This window comes from Lissotriton helveticus, chromosome 2_1 (assembly GCF_964261635.1).
Source record: "Lissotriton helveticus chromosome 2_1, aLisHel1.1, whole genome shotgun sequence".
NCBI classification, from domain to species: Eukaryota; Metazoa; Chordata; class Amphibia; order Caudata; family Salamandridae; genus Lissotriton; species Lissotriton helveticus.
Window position 1 is genome coordinate 666,745,549 of NC_136059.1, and position 22,432 is coordinate 666,767,980.

A 22,432-nucleotide genomic window follows, 5' to 3' on the forward strand; every position below is an offset into this window, starting at 1 on the left:
GGGTGTGGGGTTGTGGCCCAGTATAATATGAGCAAAATTAAAGTAGTCCTTTCTCTGGGTGACCATAATGCTTACACTTGCTTCAAATGAACAGATTTGTTATGTCCACCTAGGAGGAATTAATGCACCCTGCCAACACGTTTTGTTAACTCTGTTTGGATGCAGCTAAATGTGATACTCTTGAAACAACAACTTGTGTCTTTCAACATGGATAGTATTCTGAACTAGAACCCATTCCACTGTAAGTATTTCATAATGGTTTAATAAGGTTTTGGTACACTTTTACAAAGGGAATTCTACTACTATAACAATTTTACTTTGGAAGGCTGCACTGTGGCCTTACTGATAAAACTAGATAAAGTATAGGCCTTTATGTTTTGTACACCAAGACAAAAGGTAACATAAAAGTTAAAATGATAAAAGAATTAGAGCCAATCGGTCTCTAAGACTCATTGCATGGTGGCTTGAAGTGTTAAGGATTTCTGTGTGCAATCTGTCCATGGGCCAGTTAGTGTAGCTGCAATCTGTACATAAAGTGGAATGCATCTAATAAAATGTAAAACATATTGATAAGGAGGGACTAAAAAGTGGTGTGCTCGTAAAGTGCCTTACGACATGAAAAGACACTCAGCAACTGAAAGATTCTGAAGGCCATATTATATTCATCGCTTGGAGATAGTCACCAGATAACAGATGTAACCTTGAATAGTTTTCAGCCTTACTGAGTTTGCGTAATAAAATATCAAATACTAGCCATTCATAACAGTTACTCGTTGCATGTTATTTTTACAGCTACAGATCTCTTACTATTCTTTTGGTGTATACAGATATAGTAAACATTAGATGGGAACATGGAGTGTCACAAAAAGCCATTAGTTAAATTTCCCTCAACAAAGCCCACATTATACTGTACTCATTTATAGTCAATGCATATAAATGTACATCCGCAGGGTTTCTGGAGCACTGCAGTCATATGGTCTGTAGGGTGGCAAATAGTTGGTTTCATGGACAGCCAGAGTATTCTGGTAAGATCTTTTAAGGGTGAGCTGCGAGGGGACAACAATCAGATCTACTAGGCGAATTACGGTTTATATCTTGGGGTGCATGTTAGGATGGATGACAACCTTCTGCCTTGAATCAGAGCATCTAGTTATTATATGAGTTCGCATACCCATTTAGAAACTATCTTTATACCACAAAGGATGCAACACGAGACCAGTTTGGGTGATAGTGTCCGGATCGCGAATGACCCTGTTAGAAGTTCTAAACAATTGATATGGAGGTCTAGATCGCTTAGGGACCAATGCCCTCCTGTAGAAATACTTCCGCAACAAGCACCCTAGCCCCAGCAGCTGGCGTCGGACTCTGACGACCTCCGGCAGGGAGCCGAAAACAGCTCTGCCATTCCACGCGGGCAAGCCACCACTGGATCTCCTCCCGTACCTCTGTGGAAAGAGGGACTAGGTCTGTGTTTATTGCAGATACTGAATCTTTAACCTTTGAAGGGCTCGATAATGGAGAGGCCCCGGAAAAATCGCCTGGAGGATGGCAACAGGCCCACTACTCTGGCAATCACTCTCAGTAAAATCATCTGTTGGGATAACAGGGAGTGTAGTTCCTTCTTGATATCCTGAAGTTTGGAGCGGGGAAGACTCAACTGAGCTGTTTGAGAGTTTACGACGAAGCCTAGAAAGTCTATCGTCTGGGAAGGACACATAACCGATTTGGATTCTTTGATCACGAATCCCAGGTTTTGTAACATAGCAATGGCCATGCATAAATGCTGAACCGGCAAGGTTGGAGACTACGCCATGATAAGTATGTCGTCTAGGTAAACTATCATGCGAACTCCCTGTTCCCTGAGGTATGCTATCACCGGCTTCAGCACCTTGGTGACTCACCCTGGTGCTGAGGAGAGTCCGAAAGGAAGGACCAAATATTCAAACCATCGGTTCCGCCATTGAAATGGCAGGAACCGGCAATGAGGAGGAAAGATGGGAATAGACAGATAGGCATCCTTCAGGTCCAGGCGGACCATCCCGTCCCCTTGTTTCAGGAGAAACATTGAGTATGACCCCCTAAGGGCAACAGGAAAATGTGTGGGGCTCTTACCTGTAGAGTCAGAGGCTTGGAAATCTCCACGGTACTTTCCTCTGTGGAAGCGCCTACGATTGAAGCACTGTATGGTGGGGTAAAAGGTACCCCAACGGATGGAGTCCCACTCGCGGTGGCCAACATCACCCCATTGAGGACCTTAGGAGAACTGGCGGCCAAACGAGTATCCTCGGCCTCGTCCGGCCCTGTTAAAAAGGCCAGCCTTGAACACCCTCTTGATGCCAGACTGTGCCTTGTCGAGGGTCATGAACGTGCCCACATATTTAGCCACATCTTTAACGAAACGCTCTCTAAAGAGATTGCCCTCTGCTAAGGGACTTGGCTCTGCACCAGCCAATTCAGTGAGATTGGAGTCCATGCGCATAAGGAGTGACTTGCGCTGTTCTGTGGAAATGGCGCAGTTCGCGTTACCTAACAGGCAAATAGCTAGTTGGGTCCACCCCGCCAGGATATGGGGATCCACTGCAGTGCTGGACTCCTGTGCTGGGCTCCTGTGCTTCCAAAGCCATCTCTAGGATCTTTGCCAGAGGTCCTGCAACATCTAAATGATTGTCCAGACAACCTCGCCAGGCGCGATCAATACCATTTGTAGGGTCCTTCGCGAATTACTTCAGGAACGTTAGCAAACTGGAATCTATGTCTGGTGTTTCCGCCACCTTGTCAGGGAGATCTGGCCGAGAACACTCAGAGCAGAGCCTATTCTGTACCTCCTTGTCAAAACTTCTGCGAAGGTTATCATGCAGGTAAGCCGCAACAGCGGGTGCCGGGGCCCAGTCAGACGATCTGGGATGAACTAAATCAGCCGGGTCGAAGGTGAAGGGGGTGGAAATGGTCGGAGAGAGGTCCTGCTCAATGTGTTTGGACTTCTTGGACCTTTTCTTGGGGAGGAGCCTCGTGAGGGGAGGTTCCTGAGGTATCAGTGTTCGTGTCCGTATCTGTGCCGGGAGCTTGGACTTACCAGACTCAGGTTTGTTAGGTAGCGAAGAGAGTGGTAGAGTGAAGGCAAGGTTTAGCCCGGGGTTCCATAGCCAAGGCACCCTTAGCGGGATCCGCAGGCGAAGTAAACCCATGTCGCTTAGCAAATTCCTCTAATTGTTCAGTTATGGGCTTCAACGCAGAAGCTAACGCTTGCTGCACAGTCCCAGGGACTGCTTTCTCGAGGGCCTTGTTTACGGGCTCCTGGACGGAGGCATCCAGGGCCTCAACAATGTTATCTTTCAGGGAAGGGGCAGCGACTTCTGCCTCGTACAGGTTATCATCCTCTCCATAAGTGACCCAATCCTCCATAGTGGGGCAGAATTTGTAGATATATTTTCATGAATATAAGGTCAAGAGGAGTAAGGGCTAGCCAACCCAGTACAGAATTAAGAGTAGGTACCTAGCTCCTCAGCAACAGCTGTATAAATGTTATTACAGCCCTCAGGGCGTAAAAAGAGCCAAAGGAGCAGTATTGGGAGCTGTGCACACTCCAGGCCCAAAAACACACTGTTGCAGCCAGGCAGGCGTAACAGGACTTGCTCGAGGGAAAAACGAAAAGAAGAGTGAAAGTGCAAGGCTAATTAGGGCTGTAGCGACGTACGTAGCCCAAATCCCAATAGTGAATAGCCCAATTGGGTTACGCGCGCTGAAACAAGAGGAAAATTAATGAAATGTAGGCTCAAAGCTCGTTGGCTTATGAGCCTCAGCGCTTGCTATTTGCATGAAAAGATGCTGCCGAAGGCAGCGCGGTACCAGGATACCCAGCAGGGATCAAATACTAGTTGTCCGAGCGGGCCGCGATCATGAGGAAAGGCTTTCCCGCTCTAGCGGGCTTTAACTTCAACAAAAACAGTTACAGCGCTGAGGAAGGGAGCGCGGCGTCTCAGACCAGCGGGAGGCCCGGCGAGAAGCCAGCTCGGTTCAAAAGCACAATGCACTCTTCCGATCGTAACAGGAGGCAGAAACACCAGCGCGATGACAGCGCTACATTAAAGCATGAAAATCAGGCCAAAGCAAGCAAAAACAAGCGCGATGATCGCGCATACATTAAATACACTGTGGCGCATACCTGAACAATAGTGCCATTAAGAACACATCACAATCGAGGCAAAAGATGGCGCTAGTGTGAGCAGGGGCGGCTGGTGACATTTGAAAGTGGTGAGGCGTAAAATGAATATCATACTGCACTGCAGCGAGCAAACGAGCCAGAACAACCTAAGGGGAGTTCCGGGGGGTTCTCCCCCCTTAAAAATTTGAAAAAATAAGAGTGGACAAATGGTGCATTTTCAAGCAAATTTGATAAAGCAGGAAGGTCAATAAAGCAGTTGTGAAAGTGCAGATATTACATTAATAAAGAGATGTCATATAACATAGGTAGCTGCGTATTCAAGCTTTCTTTCACCCCATAGTCCAGCAGGGTCTTGATACAAGATAGATAAGAGAAAAAGAAGTGTGGTCCTCGACCAGGAAGACACTCATATTTTGTTGGTAACAAGTCAAAAGATTGGTCAAACTGAAAACCTGAAATGCAATACGCAATCCAACAATTTGCAAGTACAACAAGCCATGTTTTACCCATGATTGGAATTGTGAATCACCAAATAAACTGAGCCACTGTAATCAAAAGCAGAGGGCCTCCTCAAAAAGTATGCCCTTAAGAGAGTTCTCTCATCTCATATCCTCTCTATATTTTCTCTGGAAGTTGAAAACTCATCACAGTCTACTGCACAACCCTGAACCCTTCTGCATATTCCAACACCAGAACTCATTCTTGGCCATTTAGTTTGGAGCCATTCATACCAGAAAAACAGAAAAAAACTTTAAATAGAGTAGAAGGTATTCCAAAACAAGGAGTTCTGAAATGTTGCTTAAGATAAGATGTACACACTAAGTACTATGGCCAAGAACACGTAATGTTCAGTCAATAATAGGCTTAGGAAAAACCAACCATTCTGAGAGCACCTGCGGTCAAGATTCTTCACCTGAGACTATGTGTTTCCAAAGAAGTAGTGATATGTTAACAGTTGTAGCTAGACTTAAGGCCTTCTAACTGATGTACAAGGTGAAGGATCTTGACTGTAGGTGCTCTCAGAATGGTTGGTTTTTCCTAAGCCTATTATTGACTCTTTTTTCCCCTCTCCCTTTGTCCTCTACACTGTCTATATCTGTGCTTTTTCCCCTCACTTCCATTTGTCTATTTCATCACCTAGAGCTCAGTTCCTTTACTTTTTCTTTACAGGCATCCTCTTTCTATGCTACTTTTCTTTCTTTATTTCCGACTTTCTCTTTATTTACATAAGTGCTTCATTTACTTTCTCTGTTGCTCTCATTCAGATGATTTATTTTACTGTCTTGCGTTCTTTCTTGCTCTTTTTCTTTCTTTCCTCCTTTCTTGCGATCACATATCGTTACACAAGTAGTAACTTGTGCATCTGAAAGAGACACGTTAGTGATTGATTCCTTACCTTAGAATAGATACCCCAGCAATACCAACCCCGGTGGTGGGTCTGCAAACCAATAATCACACGAGAAAGTCCTGAAGGACGGAACGGCCAAAGAAGCCATCCCTCCGGACTTGGCTGTCCAGGCAGTAGTGTCTTGCAAACATGTGCAGCGAAGCCCACGTAGCTGCCTGACAAATGTCCTGCAAGGGCACTCCTCGGCCCAGGGCAGTCGTAGTCGCCGTGGCCCGAGTGGAATGAGCCCTCAGCCCAACAGGAGGTTCCTTCTTGGCCAAGGAGTAACACGCCTAGATGCACAAGATGATCCACCGAGAGATGGTCCGCTAGTGCACCGCCCGTCCTTTCTTAGCGCCTACGTGACCAACAAAGAGTTGGTCATCCACACGGAACTGGCGTGTGCGATCCAGATAGTAAGAGAGCGCAAGTTTTTGGGTCCAGACGGTGGAGCCTCTCTTCCTCTTTCAAGGGATGCGGAGGCGGAAAGAAGGTGGGCAAAGTGATGGACTGCCCGATGTGGAAGGCCGTGACAATCATGGGCAGGAAAGAGGGTCTCGTCCGCAACACAACATTGTCCGGATGGACAGAGAGGAAAGGAGGTGTGAAAGAAAGAGCCTGGAGCTCACTCACTCTCCTGGCAGAGGTGATGGCAACCAGGAAAGCAGTCTTCAAAGTAAGAAGACGGAGAGGACAGTTATGGAGCGGCTCAAAGGGAGCACACATTAGATAAGTAAGTACAAGGTTCAAGTCCCACTTTTTTTTGAAGGGCATCACACATGTTTCCTCCTGTTCCTTTCGTGATGCCCTTCAAAAACCTATTCACAATTGGGGACTTGAACAAGGATGGCTGATCAGGTAGCCTTAAGAAGGCGGAGAGGCCAGAAAGGTAGCCCTTGATAGTGCCCAGAGCAGAGCCCTGCTGGGCAAGAGAAAGAAGGAAGAGGAGAACCTCAGAGAGGGGGGGCAGAGAGTGGATCCACAGCCTTTGCTGTGCACCATGCCACAAATCTGTTCCACCTGCAGGCGTATACCGACTTTGTGGAGGGACGCCTGGCAGCCAGAATGACATTACAGACTTCAGGAGGCAAGTCAAATGGCCTCAACTGTCGCCGCTCAATCTCCAAGATTGAAGGTGGAGACTGGACAGATTCGGGTGGAGGACCGTCCCCTGCTGCTGCGACAGAGGGTCCTCCTGAAGAGGCAGACGTATCGAGGGATCGACAGACATGCTAAGTAGCTCTGGATACCAATATCTTCGTGCCCAGTCCGGAGCCACAAGGATAACCTGGGCCCGGTCGCGCCTGATCTTCTTCAGCTCTCTGGGCAGAAGTGGTATAGGCGGAAAGGCGTACAATAGACCGCAACTCCACTCGCGACGAAAGGCGTCTCCGAGCGAGTGCCGCCTTGGAAATTCCAATGCGCAGAACTGATGACATTGCGCGTTCTCTTCTGTGGCGAATAGATCTAACCAAGGCTCTCCCCACTGCTGAAAGAGACCCTGCGCCACGTCCGAGTTCAGACGCCATTCGTGATCCATCATGCACCGATGGCTGGGTTCGTCCGCCCTGGCGTTCAGAGAACCTGCCAGGTGTTGAACCACCAGGGTCACGCCCTGATGTTCCAGCCACTGCCAGAGACGCAGAGCCTCCTGGCATAGGGTCCACGACCCCACCCCGCCCTGTTTGTTGCAGTACCACATGGCGGTGGTGTTGTCCGTGAACACCTGCACTACACTCCCCCTGACAGAGAGGAGGAATGCCTTCAGTGCAAGTCGGATCGCCCGCAGCTCCAGAAGGTTGATGTGGAGCTGGGACTCCGCCGGAGACCAGAGGCCTCTGATCTCCGCCTCCCCCATGGGGCCCCCCCAGCCCTAGAGGGACGCGTCCGTCAGACCTACGTGCTCCAGGTGGGGTAGGGAGAGGGATCTGCCACTGACCCAATCGCGGCCCGTGAGCCACCACTGCAACTGTCTTGCAGTGCCCTCCGAGATCAAGACATGGTCGGACAAGTTGCCCTGATGCTGGGCCCACTGAAACTTCAGGTCCCACTGCAGACCACGCATCCACCACCGGGCATGATGCACCAGAAGGATGCAGGAGGCCATCAGCCCCAGAAGCTGCAGCGTCATCCTGACCGAGACTGGGGATAAAGGCTGAAAGATCGGAATCAGAGCCAGAATATCCCAAACCCGCTGTTCGGGAGGATAAACCCGAAACTGCGCTGAGTCTAGAACCGCTCCGATGAAGAGGAGCTTCTGAGAGGGACACAGGTGTGACTTCGGCACATTGATGGAGAACCCCAGCAGTTGCAGGAGATCGGCCGTAGTCTGGAGGTGGCTGACGACTGTCTGGGGCGAGCCCGCCTTCAACAACCAGTCGTCGAGGTAGGGGAAGACTGACACTCCTAACCTGCGCAGATGAGCTGCGACCACCGCCATCACTTTCGTGAACACCCTTGGGGGGAAACAACCTTTACAACGCAACTTTTACAACAAACTACCATTACAACAAAACTTTTACAACGCAAAAACTTTTACAACGCATACCATTACAACGCAGGATTTTACAACGCAAGTACCTTTACAACGCATACCATTACAACGTAAGTATTGGTAAGTATATAATTATTTTTAAAATATTATATGTTTGGGTTTTTGGGTAAAGGGGTATTTAGGGTTCAGGGTCAGTTTTCAGTTTTTGGGTAAAGGGGTATTTTTAGGGTTCAGGGTCAGTTTTCAGTTTTTGGGTAAAGGGGTATTTTTAGGGTTCAGGGTCAGTTTTTGGGTAAAGGGGTATTTTTAGGGTTCAGGGTCAGTTTTCAGTTTTTGGGTAAAGGGGTATTTTTAGGGTTCAGGGTCAGTTTTCAGTTTTTGGGTAAAGGGGTATTTTTAGGGTTTAGGGTCAGTTTTCAGTTTTTGGGTAAAGGGGTATTTTTAGGGTTCAGGGTCAGTTTTCAGTTTTTGGGTAAAGGGGTATTTTTAGGGTTCAGGGTCAGTTTTCAGTTTTTGGATAAAGGGGTATTTTTAGGGTTCAGGGTCAGTTTTCAGTTTTTGGGTAAAGGGGTATTTTCAGGGTCAGTTTTCAGTTTTTGGGTAAAGGGGTATTTTTAGGGTTCAGGGTCAGTTTTGGGTTTTTGGGTAAAGGGGTATTTTTAGGGTTCAGGGACAGTTTTGGGTTTTTGGGGTACAGGGTTAATTTGTAAAAATAAAATAAAATTATATTTAAATTAAATTAATTAAATGAAATTAAATAAAAATTTATTATATTTTAATAATTTAAATTAAATTAAATTAAAAAAAATATTTTTAGGGTTCAGGGTCAGTTTTGGGTTTTTGGGGTACAGGGTTAATTTGTAAAAATAAATTAAAATTATATTTAAATTAAATTAATTAAATAAAATTAAATAAAATGTAATTATATTTTAATAATTTAAAATAATTTATATTTAAAAAAATATTATATACTTACCAATATTTACGTTGTAATGGTATGCGTTGTAAAAGTACTTGCGTTGTAAAATCTTGCGTTGTAATGGTATGCGTTGTAAAAGTTTTTGCGTTGTAAAAAATTCGTTGTAATGGTAGTCGTTGTAAAAGTATGCGTTGTAACGTCATACATCCCCCTTGGGGCACTGGTAAGGCCGAAGGGGAGCACGGTAAACGGTAACGCCAGTGGGCCGGCAGGACGGGGATGTGAAAAGAAGCGTCCTGCAAGTCCAACGCTACCATCCAGTCTCCGGGGTCCAGAGCAGCTAAGACCTTAGCCAAAGTCAGCATCTTGAACTACTCCTATCGGAGGAAGCCGTTGACGTTCCGTAGGGCGTAGGCCCCCCTTTGCCGTTCTTGGGTACCAGAAAGTAGTGGGAGTAAGAACCACACCCTACTTCTGGCCCAGGAACGCGCTCGATGGCCCCCTTGGCCAAGAGGGGCGTGACTTCCTCTTGCAGAAGTTGCAAGTGATCCCCCAACACGCGGTGGAATTGCGGTGGCATGGCTGGAGGGGTCGCCTCGAAAGGGAGGGAGTGGCCCCTTCGGACGATTTACAGCACCCACCTGTCCGACGTGACAGTGCGCCAGGGGAAGAGGTGATGGCGAACCCTGCCCCCCACTTGCGTCACATGGGCCTGAAAGCACGGACTAGGAGGGTTTTGAGGCGGGTGCTGCAGGGGAAGGTGTGGACTGGCTTCGCCGTTGTCCCCAACCGCCGCCACAGCGGTTTCCACGGCCGCCACCGCGCTGTGTAGCATTCTGCGGTGCGTGGCTGGCAGCACTTGTGGGAGTGCCCTTTCCTTGGCCACGAAAGGAGCGAAAGGCACCCGTTTGCTGGCATGGGGCCGAGAGGCCCAAGGACTTGGCCGTAGCCCTGGAGTCCTTAAAATGCTCGAGCGCATGGTCTGCCTTGTCACCAAAGAGGCGACGGCCATCAAACGGCATGTCCAGAAGTGTGGCCTGGACATCGGCCGAAAAGTTGGCAGACCTCAACCAGGCGTGGCGTTGAACCGCCACCGTCGTTGCCATCGCTCTGCCCAGTGAGTCCGTGGTATCCAGCCCACACCGGATGGAATAGCGCGCTGCATCTCGACCCTCCACAAGGGCTTGGGCGAGTTTAACCCGGGCCTCCTCCGGACATTGTGGTAGCACGTCCGCGACCGTGTCCCTCAGGGTGTGGGTGTAGCGGCCCAAGAGGCATGCGGTATTGACTGACCGCAGTCCCAAACTCAGGGACGAGAACATTTTCTTTCCGAATTGTTCGTACCTCTTGGATTCCCGATCGGGTGGAGCCGTCGGGAATGCGGTCTGGGAAGTGGAGGCCTGGATGACCAGGCTCTCGGGGGTGGGATGGGTGGACAAAAAGCAAGGGTCGCCCGGGGCCGGGCGGTAGCGTCTGGCCGCGTTCCTATCCACAGGCTGACCTGTAGCAGGCTTGGACCAAGTGCCCACAAGAACGTCACACAAGGCCTCATTAAACAGCAGCAAACACTCAGTGGAGCATGCCTGCGGTTTAAGGACCTCAGTGAGGAGGATAGTCCTCACGGCCGTGACGGGGAGCGTCAGGCCCAAGGCCTTGGCCGCCCTCGTCAACACTACACTGTAGGCAGCCCCCTCCTCCGTAGCCACGGTGGGAGGGGAGACAAATCCAGTGTCTGGCGAAGTGTCAATTCCACTGGCCTCCCCAAGCTCATATGTCCAGTCCTGTTGAGACTGGCACTCCCAATGACCCTCGTCACCCAACTCCTGTAGTTGAGGTTCAACAGATGGGGCCGGTTCTTGGAAATAGAAATCTCCATACGACGTCGAGAGCGGGACCCAGCGGCACCGCTCCGGCGTTGGAACCGAATCGAGGGGAGGATCGGGGACGGCGCCCGTAGGCGGCGCCGGGGGCGACACCCTCAGGGTCGGCGCCGGTGAGGTCGACCGGCGACGACCCGGATCCGGAACCGGATCCAGCGAGGGCCTGCGGCACCGGGACCGAAGTCGCACCCGACGGCGTCAGAGCCGGAGCACCCGACCCGCTAGGCCCTCCAGCCGGGACCGTTGGGCCCGAAGGCGCCACGGAACCCGGCTGAGGAGGGAGGGACCTCATGGCCATGAGATAACGCTCGACCTCCTCTGGCGTCGCACCATGCCCAGGGACCGGAAGGTGTGGGGCAGGTGGCGAAGTCCGCAACTCTGTCGTAGCCGCGTGGGTCGGAGTAATGATGACGTCTCTCCGACCTCTCATGCCTCTTACCTGAGGACCTGGATCCTGAAGACCGATGCCAACTCTCGGAGCTACGAGGACTCCGACCCCGCGACCGGTCCCTCGACCTCCTGTGGGACCGGGACCTGGAGCAGCGGGGGCCGACTGCCGGAGCTCCAGTCGCTTGCGGGACCGCTCCCGCCTAGCCGTAGACGTCAAGGCCCGGCAGTCGGAGCAGGTGCGGTCGTTGTGGTCGAGGCCTAGACACTGAAGACACCGGCGATGGGGGTCGGTAACCGACATCAGTCGGCTGCACTTTGAACAGGGTTTGAACCCGGGCATCCCTACCTGCACCGTAGGAGTCGAAGACTCGAGTAGAGAAACAATCCAAAAGATCAAAATGTTTAGTCAAAAAATGACTAAGGGGTAGAGCTTCTCCGGATCTGCGCTAGCTGCCGCGGAAAAAAGAAGAACTGACGTCAGCACGCGAGGGCGACGTCTAAGTACTCCGGCGACGTCATTCCGGCGCTAACGACGCCGACGACAGACGCGGAGCCGCGGACGACGCCTGCCGGCCCGCAGGGGTATTGCTACGCATATCAATGAGCCCAGGGTAGACAACTGATCACCCATTTGCACACTCTGAGTGCGGTAGGTCCCTTACTTCTACTTCCCTCCTTCTTTGTTTTTGTTTCCCTCTTCCCTTCACTTTTTGTTCCTTTTCTTTCACAACTTTCTCATTTACACCCCCTTCCTCCATCTATTTCTCTTTACCTTTTTCTTTCCTTCGCCCTTCTTTCCCACCATAGTCCATTTCTTTGCTTACTTCCTTGTGCATTTCTTCCTCCCTACCTCCTTTATTTACATATGTTCTCTGTTAGACCTGTCTGACTTTTTGCGTAGTCCCTCCAATGTATCATTTATTTTGTCCCCTTTTTGCCCCTCATGCCTTTAATTATTTTTGTGTCCACTAGATTTTTCAAGGTGTTGGTCAAGGGGATAGGTGCTCTTTTACCCTCATAATCATTCACCTCAGTTTAGGTGCCCTTCCTGACAGGAATTTCCTTAGTTCAACAAAATGGTGGCTTCTAACTGCCACAACTGTCAGTCCCCTAGAGTGCCCCATAGGTTAGTATTAGGCCTTCCAGAACCTTCTGGACCTTACTGGACCCTGTAAGGATAGGCTATATAAGGGTAGGGGTCAGGAAGCCATTTTGTGTAGACTGTTGAGCTAGAGGAGGGAGGCGGTGGTGAGAGGAGGTGGACGCGCTAGGAGAAGTTAGTTTGTCGGTGGAATAGGCAGCCTCTCCAAAGACAGGTTCCCCGTTCATCCCTGACCAAACCCTCTCGCTAAGGCTTAGTAGCTGGATGCATTGGTGGAACATTGACTGGCCCTTGTGAATCCTGCAACCCCTGCTTTAAGTGACGCTGTCTGAAAGAAGCTCCTTCCCTGCTTCTTGCCTCCTCGCCAGATCCCCTTTCCGATTGATCTGAGGGAGATTCAAGCGAGTCACAGGGTCCGGCGTTGACTGTGGTAGTGGCAGGCGGCGCGCATGAGCAGAGGAGCGCTTAGTCTTGCGCAGGCTCCGTGATACCGGCCTTGTGTGAGGAGTGGCGCTGTACGTGAGCAGGCCGGGGAGTGTCCTGGAACCCCGGGCTTCTGAGGCGTTGCCAGACAGAGACACTACTCCGACGCGCAGGAGCGGAAGCGCCGACAACGAAGGAACGACGGCAGAAGCGCGGGAGAGTACTTCACCGGCAGCCCCCGTCTGGCCTTCCTTTGTCCTTCTAGCAAGTGCGGAGAACCCGTAGTCTGGTAGAGGTCCAGCCAGAGTACGAACCAGGAGGGACTTTGCCTCATCCCTGTGTCAAATCAGCCAAGTAAGGTGGCGGAAAGGGGGGAAAAGGTGAAAGAGGATTGTCGGGTGACTGGAAGAGTGGGATCCGCCCCAAGCACACCGGCAGCCCTGCTGAATAAGGGCTGTGAGTAAGTCAGCAGCAGCCAGTGAGTGAAGGGGTGCCCCTGAGTAACCCAGTTGGCCGGTATCGGCCGAGTGAACTACACCTCTCCGTTGATGCAGGGTCAGAGGTTTCCCTTCGTGGTAACAGTGGGTTGTCTGTTTTAATAGGAGGAAGCCGCTGTGGGTGGTTACACGAGTTCAGAGCAGAAGGCGCCAGATAAACGGGGGTAGAGGGGAATTCTGCCTCAGTAATAAGTCCTCTGGGAGTTGCTAAGAGAGGACAGTACCTGTTTGGAGACGGAGTGGTAGTCACTCTGCACAAGGAATGTAGTGCAGGATATATTACTTATCCAGTAGCCCTGAAACGGTGTGGGAGTTAAAAGTTAAGGAAATCATTGGTGTGAGCTCCTGGAAATACTTTTAGGAGGCCATTGTTCAATGAGAATACAGCATAGATTGGTCTCTTTAACTCTTTCCTTCTTCATTAAATGTGTAGCACTGTTAAGTAAATGTAAAGGAAGCCATATTGAACTGTAATGAAACTGACCAATGGAATGTGAAATGAAATTGTAAATGTTATCTGTTAAGCAAAGTGAGAAGGAATAAGGAGAAATATTGGTGTAAAAAGAAAAGAGATATACAGAAGAACCTAATTATTTTTATAAAGCAATCCATATTTTTCCAAACATTGGTGTAGCGTCCTTTTTGAGTGAAATTACGTTGGTTTACTGCTGGGTGGTTTGCAACCTTCACACATATGCCTCTAGTGATAGTGTCTTACCCTAGGCCAGGCTACCCTAGGTGACCTGACATATTTAGGTTCCAACAAGTTGGTGTCTAGCGGTGGGATCCTGACTGTGGTTGCAACTACTCTGTAGTAATTGAGCGTAATTCACTAGCCTACACCAGGAGTTTTCTCCTAGCGGCCCTCCTAATTCTTATTTTTGTTTTTTTCAAATTTGTTCCTGGTGGTGGGGTGGAGGTAGCTTCAGGTTGCCCTTGCAACTCTATTCTTCTTCTGTGTGTAGCTTTGAATTGCCTGTGGTAAAATGGAGTTTGCACTAGAAAAACTAGACACCTATTCTGTGGCTCAGCTGAAAGATTTCTGCCAACAAATGGGGGTATTTTTTAAGCATGGTGCCAGAAAGGGGGAACTCCAGACCAGTCTAAGGGCTTGGGTGGAAGCACGCAAAGAAGGGAAGGAGGAGGATGAAGGGACAGACCGGGACACGGTTGTGGAGATAGAAGGATTATTCCACTCCGAGGGGGAAAACCTACTCCCAGGACCAGTGTCCTACTCCAGGAAGGGCAGTAGTGCCTCCGGGGGAAGCTTGACCGAAGCCGAGCTCACTGACAGGAGGGAAAAGAGGCAATTAAGATGGGAGTTGGCTAAGCTGGAGCAGGAGAAGGAAGAGAGGAGGATGGCTCATGAGTTCAGGTTGAAAGAGTTGGAACTCCAGGCCCTGCAACGGGGGTCCTCTCCTGTAATGAATGGTGGCAGCGAATCCAAAGAAACAGCCAGGGAGTCCAGACCCTATTTGCCAAAAGACTTAATTGCTAGCTTTAGTCAGGGAGATGACATAGCCAAATGGTTGGCTGCCTATGAGGTCTCCTTAAGAGCCCATGGGGTGCAGGAGACGCACTGGGGGGGTGGTTTGTATAAGTACATGCCTCCTACTGGTCGGGACACCTTGCTGGCCCTGGAACCAGAGGAGCAAACCAACTACCCCACCATGAAGCTAGCATTGGTAAGGAAGTTTGGGCTTACCCCAGAAAGGTATCGCCAGAAGTTCAGGGGGAGCCACAAGTTAAGCACCCAGAACTGGGTGGACTTCCTTGATTATGCAAGAAAGGCATTGGAGGGCTGGATCAAGGGCAGTGAGGTGAAGGATTATGAGGGGTTGTATGATCTATTTTTGAAAGAGCACCTCCTCGAGAAATGCTTTCCCGCGCTGCGCCAACACCTGGTGGACAGCAAACTGACCAATCCCCGGAAGCTTGCAGAGGAGGCGGACATCTGGGCAAGTACCCGGGTGTCCTCAAAGGGGACTGGAGGGGATTCCCAAAAGGCCGGACAGGGCGCCCCTCAGAAGAAGGAGGGGGGAGATAAATAGCGGGAGTTCTCTAACGGTCCCCAAAACAATTTCCAGGGAAAGGGAACAGGTTTCACCCCTAAGGCAAACCCGCCCAGAAACCCTAATCCTGGCCAAACCCAGCAGCCAAGGGTTCTCCACTGCTTTGAGTGTGGTGGTGTTGGACATTATAAGGGAGATGTCAGATGCCCAAAGAGACCACCCCCTCCCACCGGAGGAAAACCACCGGGAGTAGCTAGTGTAGCGCTCGGGGAGGAGTTGCCCTTAGATAAGGGGGGTGAGTGGGCGGGTGTCACCTTAGTGTCCCTGGGAGAACGGGAGATGGTTCCTAAGATCCAGGTGCCCCCAAATACTATTAAGTATGGGCAGTGGATCACCATCAATGGCCAGAGAGGGGAGGCTCTGAGAGATACAGGAGCCAGTATGACTATGGTGAGAAGTCAACTGGTGTCTCCAGAGCAGGTGGTTCCCAATGTACTCCACCCCGCCGCGATGGCTGACGGCAGAATGGGCCACTATCCAGTGGCTGAGGTTCCCTTTGAGTGGGAAGGGGTTGCAGGTTCACTTCGAGTTGCCGTAAGCCCTGCCGTGCCAGTTGATTGTCTGCTGGGGAATGATATGGAGCACAACGCTTGGAGAGAGGTGGAATACCGGACGCACACCGCGATGCTGGGTACACCTGACTGGGCCTGTGTGAGCACAAGGTCTGCGACTGCCCGGAGAGGGAGTTCGCCTGGTTTGGAGCCTGGAACAATGGCCCAACTCGCTGCCAAAAAGGGACAGACCCGAAGTTAGGAAGAGCCTGCTTCGGCTTCTACACCCCATGTGACAGATCGGCCACCTGCGGTGGTGGACCAGGAGTCCGTGGAGGGGGAAGTAGACTCGCTGGAGGACCTACCCATCCCTGCTGAGTGGCATGTGGAGGGAGGGCCTACCAGAGAGGAATTCTGTAAGGGGCAGAGGGAGTGCCCTACCCTTGAGGGACTGAGGCGACAGGCTGAAGCCCAGGCAGCAGGTGATGTTACGGGACACTACCACATTTACTGGGAGGATGGACACATCTACAGCGAACCCAAGGTACCCTTACCTGGTTCGTCAAGGGCCTTGGTCGTCCCGCAACAATACCGAGCCTTTCTGCTGGAATTGGCTCATGCTATACCCTTGGCAGGACACTTAGGTCAGGACAAGACCTTTGCTCGGCTTGTCCTCCACTTTTACTGGCCTCAGATGAAAGTGGCGTCCAACACCTACTGTCGGACATGTGTATCCTGCCAGGCCAGTGGGAAAACAGGGGTGAAGCTGAAAGCTCCTCTGGAACCACTTCCCGTCGTTAGCACCCCCTTTGAAAGGGTGGGCATCGACATTGTAGGGCCATTGGATTCACCAACAACAGCTGGTCACAGGTTTATCCTGGTTCTGGTGGATCATGCCACACGGTACCCAGAGGCAATCCCTCTGAGGACTGTCACTGCACCTGTGGTGGCTAGGGCCCTAATGGGGATCTTTACCCGAGTGGGTTTCCCCAAAGAAGTTGTGTCTGACAGGGGGACCAACTTTATGTCAGCTTACATGCGGGCAATGTGGAAGGAGTGTGGAGTGACCTACCGGTTCACCACACCTTATCACCCCCAGTCGAATGGACTGGTTGAGAGGTTCAACAAAACCTTGAAGGGCATGATCAGAAGTCTGCCCGAAAGCCTGCGGAGGAAATGGGACGTCCTCCTACCCTGTTTGCTATTCTCCTACAGGGAAGTGCCACAGAAGGGAGTGGGCTTCAGTCCCTTTGAACTTCTGTATGGGCACCCTGTACGCGGTCCTCTCAGCCTGGTGAAGGATGGTTGGGAGAAGTCTCCCAGAAAACCCCCCCCAGGATGTGGTGAGCTACATGCTGGCCTTCAGGAGCCAAATGGCAAAGTTGTGGAAGCAAGCTGCTGACAACTTGGAGGCCAGCCAGGCAGTCATGAAAGAGTGGTATGACCACAATGCTCACCAGGTGGAATTGGAGCCTGGCCAGAAAGTGTGGGTGATGGAGCCTGGAGAGCTTAGTGCCCTCCAGGATCGCTGGACAGGCCCATTTGAAGTGTTGGAGAAGAAGGGTAAGGCCACATACCTGGTGGACCTTAGGACCCCTCGACAGCCCCTACGGGTGCTGCATGCCAACCGACTCAAACCCCACCATGAGAGGCCCAAGGTCATTTTAATGATGGTGACTGATGGGGGAGAGGAAGCGGAAAGCGAACCTCTCCCAGACTTGTTCTCGTCTCAAGAGAAGGATGGGTCAGTGGAGGGAGTGATTCTCTCTCCCACTCTAACTCCTGAACAGCGGGAGGACTGCCGCCAGATACTGGAGCAGTAATCTACGTTGTTCTCCCTTGTCCCGGGAAGGACTCACCTGTGTACCCATGATGTGGACACAGGGGACAGCCCACCAGTGAAGTCGAAGACCTACCGGCTGTCCGACAAGGTGAAGGCTAGCATCCATGGAGAGGTTGCCAAGATGCTAGCGATGGGAGTTATAGAACCTTCCAACAGCCCTTGGTCCAGTCCGGTGGTGCTAGTGCCAAAAGCCGCTCCACCAGGCACCACGCCAGAACTGAGGTTCTGTGTGGATTACCGGGGACTGAACTCAGTTACAAAGACTGATGCTCATCCGATCCCTAGGGCGGATGAATTAATTGACCGGCTAGGAGCTGCCCAATACCTAAGTACCTTTGAACTCACTTCAGGGTACTGGCAGATATCCCTGACAGATGGAGCAAAGGAAAGGTCAGCCTTCTCCACGCCTGAGGGACACTTCCAATTTTGCGTGATGCCCTTTGGGCTCAAAAATGCCCCTGCCACATTTCAGCGGCTGGTGAATCAGGTCCTCTCTGGAATGGAGGGTTTCTCCGCTGCTTACCTGGATGACATTGCTGTCTTCAGTAGCAGTTGGGAGGACCATTTGCAACATTTGCAAGCAGTTCTCCAGGCCCTGAAACAAGCTGGATTGACAATCAAAGCCAGCAAATGCCAGATTGGGCAGGGGTCGGTTGTGTACCTGGGACACTTGGTGGGTAGGGGGACAGTGCAGCCCCTGCTGGCAAAGATTGAGGCAATCATGGCCTGGGAACCCCCCAAGACACAGACTGAGGTCCGAGCTTTCCTGGGCCTCACAGGATACTACCGTCGCTTTGTGAAGGGGTATGGCACTATGGTAGCGCCCCTCACAGAGCTCACCTCCAAGAAACAACCTCGACGGGTAGTTTGGACGAAAGCTTGTCAGCAAGCTTTTGAGAAACTGAAGCAGGCAATGTGTGCAGCACCGGTCCTGAGGGCCCCAGACTTCTCCAAGGAATTCATTGTCCAGACAGATGCATCAGAACATTGCATTGGGGCAGTGTTATCGCAACTGAATGAAGAGGGCCTGGATCAGCCTGTAGTCTTCCTATCCAGGAGACTGCTTCCCCGGGAACAGAAGTGGAGTGCAATTGAGAGGGAAGCTTTTGCGGTGGTGTGGGCTCTGAAGAAGCTGCGGCCATACCTGTTTGGCTCGCACTTCCTGGTTCAGACTGACCACCGGCCCCTTCGTTGGCTAATGCAGATGAAGGGGGAGAATCCCAAGCTGTTGAGGTGGTCCATCTCCCTACAGGGAATGGACTTCCGGGTGGAACATCGACCTGGAGTGGACCACGCCAATGCAGACGGTCTTTCCAGGTATTTCCGCCTTAGTGAAAAGGACTCCCAAGGGGTTGGGTAGCTCTCCCCACTTTCAGCTGGGGGGGACGCGTGTTAGACCTGTCTGACTTTTTGCGTAGTCCCTCCAATGTATCATTTATTTTGTCCCCTTTTTGACCCTCATGCCTTTAATTATTTTTGTGTCCACTAGATTTTTCAAGGTGTTGGTCAAGGGGATAGGTGCTCTTTTACCCTCATAATCATTCACCTCAGTTTAGGTGCCCTTCCTGACAGGAATTTCCTTAGTTCAACAAAATGGTGGCTTCTAACTGCCACAACTGTCAGTCCCCTAGAGTGCCCCATAGGTTAGTATTAGGCCTTCCAGAACCTTCTGGACCTTACTGGACCCTGTAAGGATAGGCTATATAAGGGTAGGGGTCAGGAAGCCATTTTGTGTAGACTGTTGAGCTAGAGGAGGGAGGCGGTGGTGAGAGGAGGTGGACGCGCTAGGAGAAGTTAGTTTGTCGGTGGAATAGGCAGCCTCTCCAAGGAGAGGTTCCCCGTTCATCCCTGACCAAACCCTCTCGCTAAGGCTTGGTAGCTGGATGCATTGGTGGAACATTGACTGGCCCTTGTGAATCCTGTAACCCCTGCTTTAAGTGACGCTGTCTGAAAGAAGCTCCTTCCCTGCTTCTTGCCTCCTCGCCAGATCCCCTTACCGATTGATCTGAGGGAGATTCAAGCGAGTCACAGGGTCCGGCGTAGACTGTGGTAGTGGCAGGTGGCGCGCATGAGCAGAGGAGCGCTTAGTCTTGCGCAGGCTCCGTGATACCGGCCTTGTGTGAGGAGTGGCGCTGTACGTGAGCAGGCCGGGGAGTGTCCTGGAACCCCGGGCTTCTGAGGCGTTGCCAGACAGAGACACTACTCCGACGCGCAGGAGCGGAAGCGCCGACAAAGAAGGAACGACGGCAGAAGCGCGGGAGAGTACTTCACCGGCAGCCCCCGTCTGGCCTTCCTTCGTCCTTCTAGCAAGTGCGGAGAACCCGTAGTCTGGTAGAGGTCCAGCCAGAGTACGAACCAGGAGGGACTTTGCCTCATCCCTGTGTCAAATCAGCCAAGTAAGGTGGCGGAAAGGGGGGAAAAGGTGAAAGAGGATTGTCGGGTGACTGGAAGAGTGGGATCCGCCCCAAGCACACCGGCAGCCCTGCTGAATAAGGGCTGTGAGTAAGTCAGCAGCAGCCAGTGAGTGAAGGGGTGCCCCTGAGTAACCCAGTTGGCCGGTATCGGCCGAGTGAACTACACCTCTCCGTTGATGCAGGGTCAGAGGTTTCCCTTCGTGGTAACAGTGGGTTGCCTGTTTTAATAGGAGGAAGCCGCTGTGGGTGGTTACACGAGTTCAGAGCAGAAGGCGCCAGATAAACGGGGGTAGAGGGGAATTCTGCCTCAGTAATAAGTCCTCTGGGAGTTGCTAAGAGAGGACAGTACCTGTTTGGAGACGGAGTGCTAGTCTCCCTGCACAAGGAATGTAGTGCAGGATATATTACTTATCCAGTAGCCCTGAAACGGTGTGGGAGTTAAAAGTTAAGGAAATCATTGGTGTGAGCTCCTGGAAATACTTTTAGGAGGCCATTGTTCAATGAGAATACAGCATAGATTGGTCTCTTTAACTCTTTCCTTCTTCATTAAATGTGTAGCACTGTTAAGTAAATGTAAAGGAAGCCATATTGAACTGTAATGAAACTGACCAAATGAATGTTAAATGAAATTGTAAATGTTATCTGTTAAGCAAAGTGAGAAGGAATAAGGAGAAATATTGGTGTAAAAAGAAAAGAGATATACAGAAGAACCTAATTATTTTTATAAAGCAATCCATATTTTTCCAAACATTGGTGTAGCGTCCTTTTTGAGTGAAATTACGTTGGTTTACTGCTGGGTGGTTTGCAACCTTCACACATATGCCTCTAGTGATAGTGTCTTACCCTAGGCCAGGCTACCCTAGGTGACCTGACATATTTAGGTTCCAACATTCTCCCTCCAGTTTATTGGTCACCCCTTCCCTCCTCCATCTTATCCCAACCCCACTTCTTCCCTGGTCCCTCTCATCTCCTTTTTCCTCTCCCCTTCTGTCGTGTCCTCGCCTTCTTCTTTACCTCTAGCTCTCCCCCTCTCGCTTTGCTTTCCCTCTCTTCAGCAGTCCTAATATTCCAGGTTTGGGTTGTAATAGCCCATGCAGCGCCAATTTCCCATCACTAATGTAAGGCGCATTTGCTTATCTAATCATTGCAGTCACTATCCTATCAGCTGCTCTTGAACTTGTGATTCAAGGCACCATTATTCCGGGTGTCCTTCAGCATATTGGACCAAAAAAAAAAAAGGCAAAGAGATAATTTTCCTTTCAGTCATTTTGTTTGTATATGTGCGCGCGCGTGCGATTTAGAGCAGTAATCACACGGGCAGACTCCTTGTTGATAATCTCCGGCTCGCGCATGTGTTAAAATTCAAGGAGGCTGAAGCACAGTTAAGGAATTGAATTTTGAGAGGAAAAAAAAAGCCTAAAGTGTCCTATGAAACAGAAACATTTTGCCTTAGGCTGGTGGGCTCACGGGAGATGACTTCCAAGTTCCTCTTCTTTCCGAGGAGGTGAATTTTTAAGAGTGCAGATGCATTTTCTTTTCCTGTGAGGCAAAGCTGATTAAATATGATAAATCATCTGAAACCAATCTAAACACGGGCCTTCTAGAATATTCCTAACCAATCTCAAGAGGGCCTTTCCTATCTCTTCATCTGAGGCAAGGTGCAAGGTTTATCTCTTTTTAAGCTCGTTTTTAAATGCCCAACGTAGCTTATTAATAAAAGTGGTACACTTTTGTTTACTATGTGCAATAATGGCAAATAGTGCTGATCTAAAGCGGACATTTAAATTACACTTAGCGCAGAGATGTGGATGATTTAAATTAATAACTGCTAAGGAGATTTTAAAAGTTATTGTGCCACAACGAATTCAGGATTGTTGTGTATATTTATAAAGTAAAAATTTATTATTTGGACTTTGGTATACATATATCTGAGTACTACATTGAGACACATTTGCAGACACTGTAAGTTGAGTTAAGACTCATAAATTTGTAATTGCATTTATATAGCACTTACTACCCTTGAACATGTGTTTATGTGCTTGTAAGGGGGTAGACCCGGGGACCCGATTCATTGCCCCCACTGTACCTATGGAAACGCCCGCCAGACTCCATGTATACCAACCTCCACGGCCGGGGAAAACACTGCGTCAGCCAGCAACACACATCTCTCATGTTTTCCTATGGCAGGAAAAGAAACCGGAAGGAGGGGCTAACCGCGGAACCATAGGCTCTACACGACTGAAAAGACAGCCCGCCCAGGAAGAGAGGTCAACGACCAGGAAGAGAACCGGAAGCGAGGCGAGGAGGAGAAACGCCGAGGAAGACGCCGGACGGGACTTGGAAGAAGACGCCGGGCAG